Raw genomic sequence first — 19,940 nt, 5'->3', positions numbered from 1 at the left:
GAATGAATTATCTTGTGGCCTGAAAGAGTCTATCTTTAGACCTCTAAGGCCAGATGAAGTCCTAGAAAAGGAGACATAGAAGAAAGCATGTTTACCAATAGCATTGGTAATCACATTTGTTAGAATTTGTGATGGATCTCAGTAGAAAGAGAACATTAGGATCTCTTGGTCTAATTTGATAACTTCCATACCAGGTTAACTATGAGTAAGCAAATGATTCAAATCACTGTGTTCAGTAGGCCGAAATAAAATGGGTCTGAAAGTCATATCTATTGGCTCTCATTTCCTTTTCTTTCCATTGTGCTGAGAAGTGAATTTTAGTAATATGGTTAAAAACAGGGACAAAAACTGGAGCCATGACTGAAAGAAGGACCATCAGGGGACTGTCCCGACTGGGGATCTATCCTGTCTGCAGACTCGAAACCTGACACTGTTAGCCAAGAGACCCTTGCTGACAGGAACCAGTGTGGCTGTTCCTTGGGAGATGCTGCCAGTAACTGACCAATGCAGATGTGGATGCTTGGAGCCAAGCATCAGACTGAGCTCACTGAGATCAGGGACCCTGGTGGGGGAAGATGGCAGAAGGACTGGAGGAGCCAAGGGGGGTTGCAATTCCACAGTAAGAACAATGCCAGCTGGCCAGACCACCCAGTGCTCCCAGGGACCAGACCACCAAGCAAAGAGTGTACAGGGAGGAATCCATGGCTCCAGATACATATGCAGAGGATGGCCTTGTCTCATATTAATGGGAGGAGAGGCCCTTGGGCCTGTGGAAGTTTGATGCCCCGTTGTAGGGGGATGCTGGAGGGATGGCGAATCACCCTCATTAAGGCAAAGGGGAGGAAGGAGAGGACAGATGTGGGATGGAGAGTCAGTGGAGGGGTAACCAGGAACTGGGATATTATTTGAGAAGTAAACGAACGGAATGCTTAATAAAATAATTAATTGACTACTTCATATTTCATTCTTTCGAGGTCATTGTATTTTTGCTGTTGTTGGTTTGGTTAGGTTTCTTGAGACAGAGTCTCTCTGTTCAGCCTTGGCTGTCCTCACTCCCGGGTGTAGGCATTAGGCATGTGCTAACTTGCCTGCCCATTGTCTTTCAATTAGAAAATAAAATTGCTGAGGAATGTGGCTAGTTTGGTTGTGAACAGAATGGTGCACATTCTTGTAGCCACATGCTTGAGTAAATTTTAGTACCAATGGCTAGATGGAAAAAGAGAACAATTGTTCATTCTAGTGTGTGGCGGTAATCCATCTTCAGTCAGAGAAGCTGCAGAAATGAGACAAAAATAGCAGAATGAGAACAAACCTTCCAAGTCTGTGATTTGGCAAAGCCTAGTCATGAACTACTGTGTACCAGTCAATGTTGAAAGCAGTGTTTATGGAACTGATGGGAAGGCAGGGAGGCCCTGACTGGGGGCATCTTCTGTGCCTAAGTTTAAAACTGAGGAGGTTCATGAGCCTGGGTGAACTTCATAGGCATCTGAACTTTCTCATTCCTTCAGTGCGACAACATCACTAGACTTATATGAGGATGAGTAGTTCCCTTCTGAAGAGAAAATAGGATAGAAATAAAATACTAGCGAATTAAACTCTGGCTATCTGATGATGGGAGGCCTTGTTTTGTCCAAGCATTCTTCAAATTATTTTTCCCTTCTTTACTGCTGATTCTTGAGGTTGGAATTTTTTTTCATTATGTGCCATAAGACCTTGACTGGGCTCTTGGATTCATAAGAGTGAATGTTTTCCTCATGGCTTCCAGCAGTTCTTCAGGCAGCTCCTGCCCCACTGGCTAGAAATTTTTTAATAGATCCTTTTCACAACAACCCTGCAATGATAACCCTGCTTTGCATATATTTAAATAAAATTGGAGCAAAGACCACAGTCCCTTTTTTCAAAGTAGAATCTTCTTTCATTAAAACCAACAAAAGCAAGTTAAATTCTGGTTGCAAACCATTACATTTTGATTGGGAAGAGACCAACACATTTCATAGCCATCATTGTGTTGCTGACTAGACTAACATGTTTCTTGTGAACAGCTGTTTTCTAACTGGGGGCCTGAAGTATGAATCTTCTTACGGCTTACCCTTTTCCCATAGTAGCCTCTTTCTCCACCAGTTCCATGATATAAACTCAGGATATACCAGCCTAAAAATTTAATCAGTAAATGCATAGCTAGTCCTATTGTGCATATTGGTTAAGTTTGAAACCATAAAGACTCATATATTGTGGTATTGGAACCTATGATGACTACACTAGAAGGGGAGTCCAGTGGGTAGTCCAATGGTCATAAGGAACCAGACCAGTACCCAATGGAATTCTGCAGTGGCTTTTGTGAACTTAAATACTGCCTGTGTCTGTCTTTCTGTTACTTTTGTGATCTTTGCTTTAAACAACTTTCAATTACAGTGGTCTTGGTCATTATATTCTCACAAGAGACAAACACATATGCTAATTACCTTGATTGTACAACCTCTAAAACTGTGAGTTGAATAAAGGAATCTACCTCTGCTACTTATTGTTGTAATAAAAAAAATAAACTAATACAATCGGTGACATGGTTGATTGAATTGATTTAACTGGGTTTCTATGACATGCTGATTTTTTGTATGTCGGACACCAGGACCAGTTTATCAAATCAACTGACCTCACACAACTCACAAACACTGGCTTACAAACTGTTTCTGCACTCGAAGTCTAATAATGTAGAATATATGGATTCCCAAACCATCACTCTCTATTTTGTCCAAGAATTAGATGCTGGTGGGAGGAAGAACCTCATATATTCTTAATTGCGTCTCTAGTTTATATCACTCTTATATAAATGGAAGTGACAGGAGAGATTATTCCCTGATAACTTCAAACAAAACTGATGTATAAGGTTGCTGACCTTATATTATACAGCTTCCTGATACAGAAGCATGAGAGAAGGAATAGCACATTAATAAGAAAAACCATAGATTTCACATTTTATAGTTTGCATCCCTTTATTTCCTCCACAGAACACCAACTGCTTTGTCCGTTTATTTAGTTTATTCCTGGATCACGCCAGGTAGCACTGAGGAGAAAGGAAAGGAATCTAGAATTAGGAGAGGGAAAAATCAAGAGGCACCAGCAGACTTTGCATTTTCCTCTTGCCCCAGGAACCCCCAAGTGCGTTAGATCAGACACAGCCAGGTTCCAGGAAAGTTCCAGAAAAGGCATGAAGATGACTTCCTCCTTTTAATTCTAGACAGCCCATTATTCACGCTCTTACTGGTACCAAAGAATGATTTAGACTTTCTGAAATTTTCTTGGCAGAATAGGAGCTATATTAGCAAATGGAATTGTACAGCATTCTGAATGAAAGGAAATAAAGCATGTAATAAGACAGGTGAACTTAAGAAGTGAAACTCAGGGAAAATCCCTGTGCTTTCAGGTTGTCTGTTCACATAGCACTCTCTAGTTTCTCTGCTGGATAGAAACAATGAGAGCAATTCACCTGCATCACAACATGAGCTCCACCCCACAGGATGTGCTTAGGAACATCAGCTCAGGGAGGACAAAATGCTTTATAGCAGGAGACAGGTTTGCTGAGAACTTCTTGTGAGCACAGCTGAACAGAGTAACAATGTTTTCATTTGCTTTCTATTGCTGGGAAACACCAGGATCAGAAGCAACTCTGGGAGCAAAGTGCTTATTTGTCTGACATGTTCTAATCCCAATCCACCATGAGTGAAAGCCAGGGCAGAACCTGGGATGCAGGAACTGAATGAGGACCCAGAAAGAAATGCATTTCACTAGCTTCCTACTGCCTGCTTGCTCAGTGTCTGCTCTCTCTCTCTCTGCTCTCTCTCTCTCTCTCTCTCTCTCTCTCTCTCTCTCTCTCTCATCTCTCTCTCATTAGATATTTTCTTTATTTACATTTCAAATGTTTTCCCCTTTCCTCGTTTTCCCTCCAAAAACCCTCTATCCTATCCCCCCTCCCCCTGCTCACCAATCCTCCCACTCCTGCTTCCCTGTCCTGGCTTTCCCCTTCACTGGGGCAAAGAGCCTTTACAGAACCAAGGACCTCCCCTCTCATTGATGCCCAACAAGGCCATCCTCTACTACATATGCAGCTGAAGTCATGGGTCCCTCCATGTGTACTCTTTGGTGGGTGGTTTAGCCCCTGGGAGCTCTGGGAGTACGGTTTGGTTCATATTGTTGTTCCTCCTATGAGGCAGCTAAATGACTCTAGGTTGTATCAGGTTGACAAAAAAAATAAATAAATAAAATTTAAAAATCTAAAAAGATCCTATTCAACACAATTAGCTACACTGATGAGATGCTTTGGCAACTATTCATCATGAATAGTTGTAGTAGTGTGTAGACATTGATCCACAGTCATTTGCACAAAGGAGATTCTCCCTGGTGAGATCCTTGGATTTTATCCCTTTAAAATGAGTGTAGTTGGACTCATCTTCTCCCCCTGTGGTCAGAATAAGGCTGCCCATTTAGGGTAGCAGGATCCACAGACAGATTTAGGGATAGCCCCTGCTCTGGATATTGGGGACTGGGAAGTGAGGCAGCCTGCATGAAGACTGACATATGCATCTGCTATACATGTGTGGGGGCCTAGTTCCAGCCCATGTATGTTCTTTGGTTGGTGGTTCAGTCTCTGCCGTCATGTCCCGGGGTGGGGTGATACAGTGTCGGGGAGGGGCTGTGTATGAAGGGTCAGGAGCCACCATCAAGCTGTAACATTAATAAATTAATGAAGAGATGAATGTGGATGGTTGATACAAATTTTGATCACAAGAATATTCTCATTAATTTAGAGACTTGTATTCTTGTCTCCACTTTAATTTGTTAAATTATAAAGAGGGTTGCTTTTCTTATGCCTTTTAAGGGTTTACAAAATTATTTAAATTCTCATTTAATGTAGATTCTCAATTCATTTTACATCTTCCCAGTCTTTATGTGTCTCAGTCAATCAGACTCAAATTATGACTAACTGTTCAAAGAAGTTTGTCTAGAAACCTACCCAAAGTGAAATGCTGTGTATTAATCACTGCATCAGTGCCAAATCACCTGGTTTTCCCATTGATGGAAACGTTCTCTCACAATTCGGGTGATTTTGTAGACTCCCTTTTTCCAGAAGGTTGCCAAAGCAGGAAATGAAATCGTAAGTAAAGAAAAGTTAATTAGTGAACTTCCTTCCAGCGCAGTTCACATTCTATGCTTGAAGCAACAATTTGCTCAGGAAGCTAGAGCAACCTTGAGAGAAGTGGAGGGTCACATGTCGGAAAGAGAATCCCCTAATCTGCTACCGCAGGGTCAGGTGTGGAATTACTCTCAGTGCCAGCGAACTAAGCTGTCTCATTACTGAGGCTCGACATGACCTAACGTTAGGATGTGTTAAAATCTGGAGGAGCAAAGGGGATTGGAAGCATTTCAAGAAGGCCTGAATAAGTAAGCAGTAAACAGCACGTGAAATGGTACCTTCAGGCAAAAGACCCTGATACATGCCCAACGTTAATTGAGTAAGAGCCTCAAGTTTGCCATATGTATAAAAGGAATGTGCCATATTTCTGACAAAAAGAAAAAAAAAGTACTGCTTCCATTCAAAATTAGCTCCTAATAAACCAGCTCACCCCAGTGGCTTTCTCACTAGCCACACATTCTGGCAAGTAGAAACCAGTCGGACTAGTCCGCTGCTCCCGGATATCTCACAGGCTCACATACACAAGCACCCTGTGCCCAGGAACCATACAATGGAGCTTCCCCTGCTAACTTTGCCAGAGGGCAGAGGAAGGGCGTGCACACACAGGTCTTCAGCCTGTGTATCTTCCACAGGAGGAAGCGCGGTGTAGACCGTGCGGTGTTACCTGTTTCTTGGCCCATAAATGTAGATATCATGTTCAGTTCTAAATCCCCTCTCAAGTCTCTGTTTACTCAAAGAAACCATCAGTCTTAGCAGGAATACAAAGCAGAAATGGCGCCTCAGATCTTTGGGTCTCTATCTTTCTACCCTAGCTTTATTCCACCCCTCTTTTGTCCAGGCTATATTCAATTGTCCTTTTACAGATTGTTCCTTCAACTGCTTATGTTCTCTAACTTGGCTCCACATTCTCCACATTTCTGGCGATTAACACCTTGGCATTAACACTGCATGGACCAGAAAGCTTTGCAATCTGTGAAAGTTCTGGTTTACTGTGTCTAATGGGTTCACCAGCATTGTATGTGTCTACATTATCTTCATTCTCCATTTCAGGCACCCGCCCCCCCCCCCCCGTGGGATTTGATAGAGTGAGAATGTGAATTGGGAGGTAAGGGAATCCTGAAGATCTATCCATTAAGGCCTTTCTACACTAAATATTTATGCTTTTATCTCTATTACACGCATACCATGGTGTTTCACTAGTATAAGCACAATGCTTTCTGTGAGACACATACAAGGGAGATGTTCAGATCAAAATGGAAAATATGCGAAGAAATGAAAATTTCACTCACTATAATATCTATAGGCAACAAAGCAGAAGAAAGGATGTCTGTTTGTAGAACAGGGCAGCAAACTCCCATTAATCTGCCAGGACATTAAAGAGAAGATCAAACATTCCTTTCCCAAAATGTAGATCCCACCTTTCTCTGCTTAAAAATAATGCTTCATTATTTCATTCTAGTAGACATGTTGCTTACACATCAATATACTTTCTAGCCATCTCCTTAAAGGTGGGAAAGGAAAAGCAATTAGTTAAATGAATATTCTTGCAGATAAATTTCAAGATAATTTATTATCTCCTAATCAGACACTTGCCACAGCTGCCCATGGAAGATAGAACAGAGATTCTCGTTTTAAATGCCTGGTCTGGCTATATTTTCCTTGGATTTTAGTTTTGCTTTTTGGTTTTTTTTTTTAATTTTAAAGGATTTTCATATTTCCCCCCCCTCTCTCTCTCTCTCTCTCTCTCTCTCTCTCTCTCTCTCTCTCTCTGTGTGTGTGTGTGTGTGTGTGTGTGCCTGTGCACAAACATCAACTGTATCCACAAATGGTGTCAGATACTTTGGAGCAGGAGTTACAGGAGAGATTGTGACACTGGAAACTAAACTCTGTAGTAACAGCAAATGCTCTTAACCACTGGGGGCATCTCTCCATGCCCTTGGCTACGGTTTATACTCGAAGCCTCTGGCTGTAGGTTTTGCTTTCACTCTACTACCTACACTATATTTTAACGTATTTTTGTAACTCACTTTGTAATTTTTAGGCCAAACAATCTTGAACATATATTGTTATGTTTCAAGTGCTTCTCTGAAAAACATTATCTTTATAGCTGTATAATTTCTAAAGCTCCTTAACACTCCAATACTTCTTTATATTCTAATTCATATTACCATAGTCATTAGAGATCTTGGGATTTAAAGGGTTTATATTAATATATTTCCGTTTGAAAATTAGAATTATCATTTGTTCATTTATACATTATAAACGAATGATTATATCATTTCCACCAATGTTTGGGAGATCTTCAGTAATGCTGTTTATTTTATATATGGCTGTAAATCATAATGATCTTAGTAGTATACATTTTTTAAATAGTTTTCAAAGTAATTCATTTAGACTCTGGTCAGCAAACAGAATTATATTATCAAATACTTTTGTGAAAAAGATTCAGTGCATTAGATCTATGGAATATTTTTTTAATTGAATGGAAGAAAGAACATTATGTTTAGTTCTATATGTTGCTATATTAAATTCTATATATTAAGCTCATTAGGCTATGTTATATAAGAACATCATGCTATGGTTACTGTGACAGAATATCTGAGATAATGAACATAAAAAGTATAAATGTGAATTGTGGTTTTTAATCGTAGAGCTTTTCATCCATAGTTGGTTACCTGGGTTAATAATGAGGAATACTGCAGACAGACCAGGAAGGAAGGAAGCTATTCACTTCCTGGTAGCCAAGAAAGAAATGAAAATCAGAGACAGAGTAGTCACAGAATCCCATTCAAGAGTACACCTGCATTCCATGTGTGTTCTTTGGTGAATGGGTTACCTCACTCAGGATGATATTTTCCAGTTCCAACCACTTGCCTAAGAATTCCATGAATTCATTGTTTTTAATTGCTGAGTAGTACTCCATTGTGTAAATATGCCACATTTTCTGTATCCATTCCTACATTGAGGGACATCTGGGTTCTTTCCAGCTTCTGGCTATTACATGGAATGCACTTACTGATAAGTGGATATTAGCCCAGAAGCTCAGAATACCCAAAACACAAACCACATATCAAATCACTCCCAAGAAGAAGGACGGAGAGGGCCCGGGTCATGGAAAGGCTTGATGCAGCCTTGTAGGGGATTACCAGGACAGAGGAGTAGGAGGGGTTGAATGGGGAACTGGGGGATGAAAAGGACTTATGGGAGTTATGGGAAGGGGGGAACCTAGAAAGGGAAAATCATTTGGAATGTAAACAAAGAATATAGAAAATAATAATAATAATAATAATAATAATAATAATAATAAAAGAGTACATCTGCACAAGCAAGCTTCTTTCTACTGGGCCTCATTGAAATGTTTCACCCCAGTGTCGGTCCATGAAAAGCAGTCTGTTCTGGTTAGCTAGGTTTAAACCCCAGCGACCCAGTGGATTTAATCCATGAGGGACAGAAGGCTGTTTGCCCATGCTCCCAGACACTAGGCTCCTGACACCATGAAGCCCTCAACTCCATAATTCTGTGGCCATCAGTCACGTAGGGCCACGGCCCAAGCTGCTAGTATTCTGCCTGGACTCCACCCCCACAGTCACCTTGCAACCTCCCAGCCTAGTCCACGGTAAAAGGGGATGCTTGGCCTCTCCTCTGTCTCTTATTCTCTCTTACCTTCCCCCTCTCTTGTGCTGCCTCTTTTCCCATGATCCCCCTATCTTTCCACTTGGCTATAGCTGGCCACCTTTCTACCTCCCCCCTCTCCAACTACTCTTCTACAATAAAGCGTTGAAATCATAGATTGTCTCTGAGCATTTCCATCTGCTAGAGGGTACCAAGGACTCACCTGAGCACAGGGACTTGCCTGGGCAGGAAACCACCCAGCATGGCTTCCCTCAACACCCCCTTTCCCTTCCGCCCTGGGGCTACGAGCTCTAGCCAGATGCGGTCTTCTTCCACTTCCCCCTTGTCCTGTGCATTGCCCAAGAAGCTACTGTGGTGCCCTTCAGTCCAGGTTGGGGACTCCTGGGCCTTAGGACAACACAGAACAAGCTAGTGAATGTTAACCCAAAAAAAGCAAAAGTAACACAAAATGGAAGTATACAGAGAAGATCTCTCTCTTTCATCTCTCAATGTTCAGTGATTCATTAAAAGTTATTAAAAACTTGAACATCATTAATAATGTATGAAGGCAGAGACAGAGTGTGTGTGTGTGTGTGTGTGTGTGTGTGTGAGAGAGAGAGAGAGAGAGAGAGAGAGAGAGAGAGAGAGAAGTAAAGAAATGAAATAATAATGTTCCCGCAGGAAGGGAGATTATTATGTTTGCAAGTCAAGCAGTGAGCTCCACATTCAGTCCCAGGGCACTCCTGGTCCTTCTCAGTATCTAAGTGACTTTTAGGGATTGAGGAAGAGTGGTCCATAAAGAACACTGCTCCTAAAATTCCCATTTGATCTCCACATCAGATAATAAACAAGATTAATAGAAAGCTCCACCCCATTGGATTTCACTTTTTTATTTTGTATATCTTTCATGTATCATTGTTATTATAATCTGTCAGTATGGAAGTAGAGACTTCTGGGAAATTTCCGAAGGGACTGAACAACATTTTCCAAATAATAGTAGTTACTGATTGAGAGAAATGATCACCATGAGCTACTTTGGTAGGAATAGGAAAGCAACAGAAAAGCATATAAATTCATTTAAACACTTAAATGGTGGAAATCACAAGAATGATTGATTGGCACATGAAAATCATGCCTAAAAGTTCCATCATGAGGGAATTCTGAATTCTTGCCTTGTAAATGCTTTCCTCTTTGTACTCCTTTCACCTCATTATGTAATATTGATTTATCATTCTAATATTAAGCACAAATGCTTTATGAAATAATCTTCTCAATGATAATTAAGAAAAATGAATCGACACGCTGTCCAAAGTTCTTAGAGCCTCCTGGTAGAATGGCCTTGGCAAGAAGCCTCTGTAAAACACATCTGTCACCCCTGCTTCTTTTACTTTTATTGGCAAATGAATATTTTCCCACAGCACTTTAAGAGCAATAATTTTCTACTTTCATTGATTCAAAGACAAAGAAAATCCACTTAAAGCACATGAACTGCAATAGATTAAAGATGAATGAGCTCTGTGCTACCTTCAAAACCCTTGTGTTCAAGAACTCTCAATCACACTGGCACCAACACTTGGCCATAAGTTTTGTGAATCAATTTGTGATATATACATTTATAAAGGTTAATACTATTTGGCTAATTGATAAATACATGAGAAAAAGTCACCTGTTCTTGTTTTGTCTATCCCCTGACACTTGTTCCTTGTACCTTAGATGCCACTACCTAATTTCATAGACCATCAATTTAGATTAATGGTGGGTAAAGACATATGAGACATAGGTATTAAATTTGCAGATATACAAAATCCAAAGGACAATTAAAATGCCAACTGAGAATTTAATTAAATTACCTCTCAATATAATAGGAAATTTGGAGTATACAAGTATAATCAGGCAGAATATGAGTAAGGCTGGGACCAAATCTCCAGAAGAAATTCAACTGGTATGTTGAAAGGATGGGACCAGAGACAAATACCTGAAATGACTGACATTCAGTTCTTAAACACACAGAGCTGTTGGGCACTGAGGAGATAGAAATTATTGTAAGCTATAGGTAAGAAGTATAGTTTGTTCCCCTGTCCTGATGGAGGTCGTTTACAGTCTTACTCATGTATGCATTCTTGCTTACTAAAGACTGTGAGCCATTTGATGCCATCAAATGGCCTTTGTGCACTCTTAAAAGACCAATCTAGACAAAAGTCCCATTCTAGAACTTCTAAAGGCCTACATGTAGCTAAAATTAACTGCAGCTCTTTATTCAGAAAAAAATAGTATAAGAACAAAACCATAAACTGGTCTCAAAACATTATCAAAGATTTCAGAGCAGAAAAAAATACATTGTGCAATGCACTGACATGATGCCCACAGGGTGAAACAAAATCAATTTGGGACTTTTTTTTATTAAGCAAAGGACATATTTCTCTAACCCTTATAAAGCTATACAAATATACAATGCTTTCTTGTGCCATCTAAGGTAAAGACAGGTGTTTTTGCAAAGACAGTGGTTTTCTGTGCAAAATGCATATAATAATCTATTCTACTGTATAAGATAAATTTATTCATCTCTGAGAGGCAAACAGAAATTTCAAACTATGAAACTGTATGTATTATATCATTAATATAAATTAAATATTTTTTAATTACTTAAATGTTTCCTACTACTTAAACATCCACCCATTTAATTCATCTATTTTTATTTATATTTTGTGACTTAAATGTAAATGAAGTAATAAATGTGAAAAACACTATTTTTAGGGGTGATTTTCCACGTCAGATAAAAGTTAGCGATGAGTGTTAGAAATGACTTACCTTTTATCTAATAGCACCCCAAAATACTTAAAAGTTATGTGACAGTGTACCTAGTGTAACAGGAACATTAAATTCAGTAAGCTCAAAGAATAATATCTACTGATGTTAACAATACTTGATAAATCTTTCCTAATATCCTGCCTAGATACATCAGTTTTAATAATTGCATAGAATTTATTTGCTAAGTTTCATGCACTAACCAAGCATAACTTGATCATTAAAGAATTTTATACATGATTAAAATAGAATATCAGCAGTATTTGCTAAATACCAACAGTTAGGGTATAGAAAGCTTAAGGCTTCCTTCCAGTGAGATCTGTTTTATCCTAAGTGGAACAGAGCCTGATTCTTCAAATCTCAACATTACAACCAGCTCTTAATTGTCATTAATCGATAAATCACAGGGAAATCAAAGCACACTCCGTAGCAGGGTGTTGCTCTGATTCTGTGGGGATGCTTCTGAGTCTTGGACGTTTAGCTGCTATTGGCTTTTCTTGCTCATTTTAAAATAAGTATAGTGAATATGTGATCCCTAAACCTCTTCTGCCATTTTTTACCAAAGTAGATATGGAGGAATTACATGTAAAAGGTTTCTTTTACCAGCAATTTTCTGCTTACATTTTTTGTTGTTAATTATTAATTTTCATGCTATTAATGTTCAAATCCATTTATATTTGATAGCAGTCACTCATTTGAAACCCATAGTATTTTGTTAATGAACCTGTTACATCCTTGGAAAAGTTCACAAACAAATTCTGTACTGACTACAACAATGAGTTTTAGCTTGAAGGAAGATGGGCCAAAAACAAGAATAAAGAAGCTGTTTACATTCATATTTAAATCACAATCCTTGAAGCTAAGTTCAGAAAGTTACTTTTCTCATTTCATGTTCTCAGAGAAAGGAATTTAAGTGATGGAAAAATAATTAAATATTATTTCTGTGGCATAAATATGAATAAAGACATGAATATGACACGGGTTGAAAATTAAGGTTATTTCTTCTGGTATTTTTGCCCGTCAGTATTTCCTTTCTCCTGATAAGAGAGAAAAAGATACCAAGACACAGAGTCAAGACATTTTTTTTTTTTCATACAGAAGAATTGTTGCCTTTAAGGCTGCAACTGACACTGGAATTTTTAGCAAGCCCTAATCAATCACGACTCTTGAAAGCAGCTATTATAATATGATATGAAAGTCAGACGGTATGACATGAACTTTCCCCAAACCATTGCTGACAGCAGCTCTCTCTGAGGGCACTTTCTCTCTGCTCTACTTGGAGAGAAGAGTGTGAAAACTCCCAAGTTCAATCAAGAGAAATGTTTTAAGCCTATAAATAAGCCAAGTGCTCAGAATCAGTATATCTATCACAAAGGATATTACACAAATATTTGTAAACTGAGTTCTTGTACATAGTCACAGGATACAACATAAAGGCAGAGAGTAACATGTGAGAAAACATCACAACACATCCTTTAAATCCCATATCTACAGGGATTAATATCAGCTTTATTTCTAGATCACTGAATGGGGCTTTAGACTTATATCCAACAGAGCACACAGAGCTAAGAAGATACTCAGTTTATTTTGATTAAAATGAGATCACTGCATTCTCCTGTACTTTTTATCTGTGTTTGTTAATCAAGGGCAACAACTTCACCAGTTATGCAAACTGTGGAGAATGGAGATGTTCTCAGATGTTTATAGGAGACAGAAAACAACCATCCATGAAAGAAAGGAAAGAGAGTAAATAAGTTTCACTATAAGTAAAGAAATAGTTCAGTTGAGTGTAATAATTATTGTCAGAGCAATTTTTTTATCTTTTGGAATTTGTATTACACACATTATAATTTTTTTCTGAATTCATTCCCCTCTCTGTCATCCTTCATTATTTTACCTGATTCTACACGCATTCTGGTAAGCCAACGGATAAAGAGTTATATTGACAAAGTTACCACTCCCAAATATACTTCCTGGTGTGCAAAGCCTATACCTCCTAGTATGCAGAGTTCATTTTTCAGAAGAAACTGAGACATAGTATGTGTGGCATGTCTCATCTTCCTCAAAGCAGCTGCCGCACTCCTGGGCCAAGGTGCTTGCGTTTTCCCACTCATGGATCTGGAAGAGCATGAGTCTAGAGACAAGACGACACAATTCAGTCTGCAGGAGAGGTGCTCAAAATCACTGCCCCTGTCCATTGGCCATGTTGCATAGAGTCATCTCCGATCTGTTACCTGCCTAGCAGCCTAAACCCGTCCTTCTGTTGTCTGTTCTGTTTCTTCGACTGCCTGTATGCTGCTAGCATGAAAATAAGCCCTGGGACTAACAACTGCTTTCTGTTTTCACTGCTCTGTGAAACCTCGTGCACATAGGAATTTTACTAAAAGTATGCACTATTTCTGCCATAAATATATCTGTTTTGCCACATTAACTCTCAGAAATCAGGAAACTTAAGAATGTACAGGAAAAACATTTTTTCTCCTCTATATCACCCTGCTTAAATAATGTGTTATGTGATATTAATGCTACAATATATTCAAATTTACATAATTTTGGCAATTTATAATCATATACTTCCTGTTAAGTACGAGTCTTTTAAATTTGTTCACTTACAATAAAGAAGTATTCCCAAATGATGTGGCTCCTAATCCCTGAACAGAATGTACTCATAGATGTTGAAATTTGAAAGAGAAAAGGTCTCTAAAATTTATCATTCCTAAAACTCAAAATTGAGTAAAAATATTCTTAAAGAATTATACTCCTGAGTGTTGAATTTGAAATCTGAATCCTAAAATGAATTCTTCATGTCAAGCAGGGGAAAAGCTGTTTAGTATGTAGAAGTAGGGATTCTAGGCAACATATTAGTGAGTTTCTGTTGTACCCAGGGATAGCTTTTTAATTCTGGTATCTTGCCTTGCTTCTTACCCTTCATGCATAACAACAGTCTTGCCTTCAAACAAGGTTATCCATCAGAGAAAAATAATCATGTCCATCAAAGAAAATGTCAAGCTATATAAGCTTCTAAATCAAAGAAACTTGCTGGCAAAAATTTACACCAGTGTCATGAAACACACTGTTATTTGTTTATACTATACATTGCATTTGTAATAAGTTCATATATATATATATATATATATATCCATTTGAACTTGATTAACAATTGATTACCATAGAAATACAGTACATATATTTACCACTCAATTCAACAGAAAAAAAAAACATTGTATGTCTCACTGTGCCTGAAAGAACATTTAAAAATGATATTTACAAGTTTATTTTGTTTTGAATAAAATATATTTAACAGGTATTTTTCTCAGTCTTTGGCAACTGCATGTAGAGTAAGGGCCATTGTGATGTTGGCCGGACGGTCACCTCTGTTAGCCAGGGTGGCAAAGCAAAGTGCACACTGCGGCCCGTTCGGTGAGCTCATGTATGGCAGACTTTACTCATTTTCTAATGTAGTTTTTTGTTGTAACTCTTCTAGTGGTATGGTATGGACCTACTAGTGTATATGCATATGCATGTATATATATATATACATTTATGTATGGATCATGGACTCCCACATGTTTCTGAAGACAGCACAGACTAAGAACATCCACATTGCCTGGGGTGTCAACATGGTCTGTGCATATCTCCATGGCCTCATGCAGGGGCACAGAATAGACATATACACACACATATACATGTGTATGTATCTGTGTGTATCTATCGGTATGTGTATGTAGCTATGTATATGCATGTATGTATAGATATGTATACTATTTTTAGGATCACTCTATAAAGAGCATTGAATAAAATGTTTTCTTGTGGTTTTGTATTTATCAAAAATATCATTTAAAATGCAGTATGTCCTTTTATTTTTTCTAAATAATATTTTATTGATTATTTTGGAATTTCACAAAAGACACCCTGATCATAACTCACTTCCCAATCTTCCCATGTTCACCTCCACATACACACATCATTGTGACCTCTTACAAAAAAGAAGAAAGGAAAAGAGAAAGAAGAAAGAAACAGAGAACGAAGAGAAAAAAGAATAAAAGTAAAGAAGAGGAAAGAAAAAAAGAAAGGAAAGAAAAGAAAAGAAAGGAAAAAAATCAAATACCTAGTCAAGGTTTTCTGCTTTCTGGAGCACCATAAATGCTGGACAATCACGGAGACTCATATCAGATACAACCGGCTGTTGCCCAGAGTCAGGGTGGTCTTGCTGCTAGGCAGGGAATGCTGGGAAGGATCTCCATCAGCCCCAGACAGCCTTCCGCCTCCAGCTCTTGATGCAGGCTACACAGAGACTCACCCGGCACTACCTTTGTGCAGCCTGCAGTGGAGCTGTTGTCCTCTGTGACAGCGGCAGATCCATGCTGTGGCTAGCTCATGCCCTGAGGACCTGCTCTATCCAGTAACACCATGCTCTTCTTCCACTGCTCCCACATCACTCCCCAAACCCACTGTTGCCTTGTCTGTAGTTTTACCCCTTCCCCTGACTCACAGCTCTGCTCCTCCATCTTTTCCTCCAATTTCAGGAGTCTACTTTTAAAGAAAATTTCCCGTAGGAACTGCGCCTTTCTTAAGTTGTTCCTGGGATATTGTGGGCTCTGCAGACTCCTGCACCACTGCCAAGTCTCCCCTTAGGACATTCTGGGTCTTTCAGGCACCTTGCAGCTGCTCTGATGTCCCTGGTCATGTGACAGCAGCTGCTGCCATCTTTGATCACAACCATGCTTTAGGGTTTTATCTTTGATGGTGATGACGATGTGTTCCTGCATCTGATTGTGCAGCACCAGCAGATCCACTGGCTCAGGTAACCTGTAGATGGAGCAGATGTTCGAGTGTACCAACTCAAAGTGCTGGATCCGGACCAGGAAGACAGCCAAGTTGGTTAGCTGTCTTGTAGACAGATATGTTTTGTCTTTCAGATTTTTAAGCAGCAATGATTTATGACTTTAGACTTTTTAAACTTTTGAAAAAGCACAACGGTCAGACCAACAATTCTCAATTTGTGGCTTAGTCGCAACCCCTTTCGGGGTCACCCATCAAATATCTTGCATGCCAGATATTTATAAAACAATTCTTAACAGTAGCACAGTTAATTCTATGAAGCAGAAATGAAACAGTTTTATGGTTGGAGGTCATCACAACATGAGGAACTGTATTAAAGTTTGAGAACCACTGATTTAATCTAATGGAGTGGAGATGGTATCTTTCAGCATTAGAGCTGAAATCTTGTTATACATGTTGATTCATTCTTCACTGACAAGTGCGACCTAGTCTAATACTGTTATTCATAAGGTAATCAATTGGTTTTTCATTTATCATTGACAACAAAATATTTCTCACTTAGCACTGAGACTGTAGTTAATAAATATTCATGAAAATCACAAACTAAATTCTTGATTCTTGTATTTCCCTACTAATTTTATATTTTATCATAATTTTGAATCTATATTTATAATACAATGAATGCTGACAAAGAAGGAAATATATAATGGTATTATTTCAAATGTGGATTTTCACTCAAGTAGTTCTGCATCTGAAGGAAATTTAAAATCTTCTCTTCATGGAAATATATATGCAATCTATGTCATTTGTGTATTTAAAATATATTTCAATAAGTATGCAAATGTAAAATGTATTTTCATTTTACTGATAATATATGTACTAGATATATTTTATATAAATTGAAGCTGAGTACTATATTGTAACATTTATTTGTGCAAAAATTTATATATGCAAATTAGATCAAAAATATAATATTGATTAATTGATCTTTATGTTATACCTTATATCTCGACTGTATTTTTGTATGTTCATTCATCTTCAGACATAGGCAGACAATGTGAGATTGAAGTGTGCTTTATTGGTATTTTTTGCCATAGATGAGTTTCATAAACAACATCAATAACTATGAGCCAAAATGACTCTTTTCTTCTATTACACCAAGAATTTCCAGATATTAATACAACAATAATTACATAGCTGTATGTGGGAATTATCACTACATTTTTTAGATTCATTTTGCTTGTCTGTCAATCATTTAATCATCAGAATTAAAGAAGAAGCAACAAAATGAATATCAAATAAATTGCCAGGAGTAGAGAAAACTTGATTGAAGTAAGGTTTTAATCTGAACAGTTCAAAATGAAACTGTTGTAAGGAATTTTAAAGAAAAAGAGGCATCACAAATCAGTTAAATCCAGGGTGGGGAAATTGGCCAGGGGCGTCTACACCACAGCAGCAAATTAGACATTTAGAAAAGACTAACATTTGCATTGGGAAGCAAGATACTGCTTCTGCAAGAAATACATTCCTAGAGAAACTACTCTAGTGGCATTTAGCACCAACTCTTAACAGTGATAATTATATCACCCCAGCCTGTCTCCAAGGATCATCTAGGAATCATTTCCATATTTCTAATATTTAAGACAATGACTTCAATATATAGCTGTGGCTAATGATAAAGTGTTCACCTCTAACTGGGACAAGTACTGTCATCTAAAGTCTGTGGGAAGAATTACAACCAACTTTCTCATCTATCTGGATGCTTGTTCTCCTAAGACATGATACAGGCAACTTTCCAGTAGATGATACACAAACTCTAGCACATTTTTTCAGTCCATGGGGGGGGGGGATTATGCACAGTGATTTATGTGTTTATATAAACAAATATTTACCCCAATTTCAAAACTTGGTTTTGATAACCTAGAATATCTATTAGTAGGAAAAAAACTATAAACAATGAAGATGTTGTCTCCTTTCTATAACGAATTCACTATACTACTACTTCAGTCATAATTAAAACTATTCAATGGCTTACTATTTAATTCACAGTGCCACCCAAAGCACCATTACAGCTCATCATTTCTTATCATTGTATGTTTTATAACAGCATTGGAACCTCAGGATTTATGCACTAGCATCAACATTATTTTTTTCATGTCACAACAAAAATAATATTGAAGATGTCTTAAACAGAATGCCTTAACAATAATCTTTGATTATTTTTCTTTTGCATCCATAGATAATGATTGCAAGCCTACTTAGATAAAATTTTAGGGGAAGGTATTTTCCTGTTTCCTTTAGCATTTTTTAAAGATCCCAGACCTCTTTGAAAGTCATTCGTAACTTTGAAAAAAATTTTTTTTTTCAAAACCTATTTTTAATGATGATTCTTAAATGCGTTAACGTCCCTCCTAGCCCACCTCCCACCAGAGGTAGCAGAAAAGAATGGATACAGGGGAAGTAGACCTGTGTAGAAATGGTTCTTTGGAGCAGTTCCCATCTGTGTTGTCTGGAAAGCAGCAGTTCAGTTCACCGATCAGCAGCGGCAGCTCGATCCACTCGCCAACACTTAACAAATACACCAGCAGTCCAGTTTGAAGGGACACCAGGAGAAGTTCCTAGCTATGCTTCTCTCTGCGAAGCAAAGATCAGAGAAGACGCAAAGATGCAAAACCAACAAGTTGTTGCACAGCTAGTTCTGTAAGCAAGCCAAACTCAGCCTTAGTCACCTTCTGTTGAGTTCTTTTTATACACCCTCCAAACGTCACGTGCCCTCTGTGGGTCTTGCCTCACCATGTGTCTTGCCTTAGCTCCAGAGTCTGTCTCAGCTGACATCACACTGCCAATCGCCAAAGTCAGAGGAAGTGGTAAGAGGCTACAGCATACTCCCAGCAGGTGTTTGACCCATTTCTCTCCATGGAATTCCAACAGAGCAAAGAGTCCTTCATCACGTGTCCTTTCAAGCGCTTGCTTTAGCAGAACTTCCTTTCACCTGTGTTTGCGTCAGTGAAACGCTCCTTCACGAGTCTGCCTTAGCCGTTCACACCTGTGTCCACTTTCAGAAAAACATGTTCTTTCATGTGTTTGCCCCAGCAAAACACCATCCCACACAACGGACTCTCCAAAGAACCCTTAAGTTTTAAGTTCAGTCCTATCCCTTCATTGCAAGATATAGATATAGCATCATGGTTTGGGATGTGACTACCAACAAATAGAAAAAAATCATTGGATAGTTAGTTAATTTGAATGCATTAGAGTACAGAATATGCATAAGTGCTAAGACTTACTTTTAACACACACACACACACTTTTTTTTTTTTTTTTTTTTTTTTGAGAAAGGGTTTCTCTGTATAGCCCTGGCTGTCCTGGAACTCACTCTGTAGACCAGGCTGGCCTTGAACTCAGAAATCAGCCTGCCTCTGCCTCCCAGAGTGCTGGGACTACAGGTGTGCGCCACCACCGCCCAGACACACATATCTTAAGAATAAAAAAAACAACCTGAATATTCATCGAATCAAAATGAAGCTGCCCAAATTGATGAGGAAGGTTGTTT

This window comes from Apodemus sylvaticus, chromosome 3, assembly GCF_947179515.1.
Source record: "Apodemus sylvaticus chromosome 3, mApoSyl1.1, whole genome shotgun sequence".
NCBI classification, from domain to species: Eukaryota; Metazoa; Chordata; class Mammalia; order Rodentia; family Muridae; genus Apodemus; species Apodemus sylvaticus.
This window is presented reverse-complemented; position numbering follows the sequence as displayed.